Raw genomic sequence first — 2073 nt, forward strand, 5'->3', positions numbered from 1 at the left:
GAGTAAACTCTTCTCTGTATGATATTAATGCCAATGCCACGACAGATGGTGCCCACTGGATCCACCACCCTCATTGTTTCCATTACTCTGGATCTCTGCACTCTAGAAAACATTAATTAAATGTGGATTTAATACACTTTTGTAACGTAATCATTCACACATTTAATGTAACACCTACCTTAGTCCAACACTATTAAGATATCCTAGGACGGTTTTGATTCCAGAATCAGGACCCTCCTGGATAAAACTGCACACCAATCTTTGGAGATCCTCATCGCTGATGTTGCTGTAATTCATTCTGACAGAGAGATTGCTGTCAGCCATCCTTCTTCGTACAGTGCTGTAGCTAACACCTAAGAGTTCCCCAATTTCACGGACTGTGAAATTGTACTCTAACAAGTACTTTAGTTGATCTTCTGAAATGTCCCACGATGGCCGTCCTCGGCCACCAGATGTGATCATCGCAGGTCTAAATCCACCAATGTGGTTATTTTTTTCCTCTAGGAAGCAAAGTACCATCTTTACGCTGTCCAAGATGTCATCGATATCAGTGAATATTTCCGTTTGTTGAGCTCGTAATAAGATGTTATAGAAGTCCTCATAGCGTTGCTGAAGGAAATCCAAATCAAATTGTGATGCATTAGCCTCAAAATTTTCAGATAACCGTCGACATTGAGTGTAGAGGTACTGCATCAGTTGACGGCTGCGCTGGTCGCCTTCAGAACTATAAAAAAAATACAGGTATTGTTAATGTTGAAAGAAGCACATGCAAAATAAAATCTAAGATTCATAGTGAAAACTTATCAAATTCTATGTTATGTTATAATGTAAGTTTCCACTTTTTTCTTGGTAACATTGTCATTGTTGTGCATCTTTATTATTTTACATTTCTTTGTTTTTTTTGCACCATGTTTTCTCTCCCACAGTTTACATTTGATAACTGCTGCACTTAAAGAAATGTCTTGAAAGCTGTACAAAACGACATCTCATTTGTGTACAGTATGTATAGAAAATTACAATAAAAGTTGTATAAGTCTAATTGCATTTGTCAAGCGTTACATCAATTTATATATATTGTTTTCTCTCCTTTTAATAATCAATGACTGTATCAATAAATTCTTCCATTAATCTAAAAAGAGTCCGTTTTAGTGAAGAAATTATCAATAACCAAACATTTGCAATTTAGCAAAAAAATTCACTGCACATTTTAATTGAATTGTGAACGGCAATAAACATTTACAGTTTTAATTACGGCTGTAACTAGATTATTGCTAAGATTTTCTATAGCACAAGGCATATTCTGGAGTTCTTACCAGTGCTTTAGGTTGAGACTACTTTAATCATTGATTAATCACAATTTTTCATACATATATATATATATATACACATACATATATACGGATCTAGCTTCCAATTGCAGAAATGAATAAAGGCTGATTCCAATAAATTTTACCCTACCTTCAGCATCTTAAATCTAATTTACTTTTTTTTTCCTAATGCTCTGACACGATTTGTTTTATTTTTGTATTATATAAATAAATGATCAATTAACTGAACAATAATCTGAAAAGTGTCTAATAATTTTAACGAGGTTCTTTTTGGGAACACTGTAGTTTCATGTTTTTAAAAAGTTAATTAACAAAAAATTTGTTTAAATGATGAAGTATGTAGAAGAATTAGGCTCCAGTCTGGTTAAGGTCCTTGTTGTGGTTTTCCCTTTCAAAAGAAAATCATACATGACCAGGTTGTGATGTGTGCATGGCTCTGTTCGAAATCCTGGGCTGCATCCTCCAAGGACGCGGTCTACCTAGACTGGATCCTTCCAAGTCCGTGAAAATAAGGAGACCGGTAGAGTTTTGGATGTGAATTCGAACAGGTCTACCCTTCGGCGGGTTTTACCGCCGTAGGCTTTGTTGCTTAGCAACCGTGAAAGTTGACACACAAAGCAGGAAAAGAATGAAAACCGAAGTTTTCAAAACTGTTTATTTATTTCTTTTTTTTTGTAAAGTGAACAAAGACTGATGAGAATCCAGAGTGCAATAAAGGTTCCAACCACCGGGAGCAGGAACAAAT

The sequence above is a fragment of the Cyprinodon variegatus genome, unplaced genomic scaffold (assembly GCF_000732505.1).
Source record: "Cyprinodon variegatus isolate N-32 unplaced genomic scaffold, C_variegatus-1.0 Scaffold1631, whole genome shotgun sequence".
In the NCBI taxonomy this organism is placed as follows: Eukaryota; Metazoa; Chordata; class Actinopteri; order Cyprinodontiformes; family Cyprinodontidae; genus Cyprinodon; species Cyprinodon variegatus.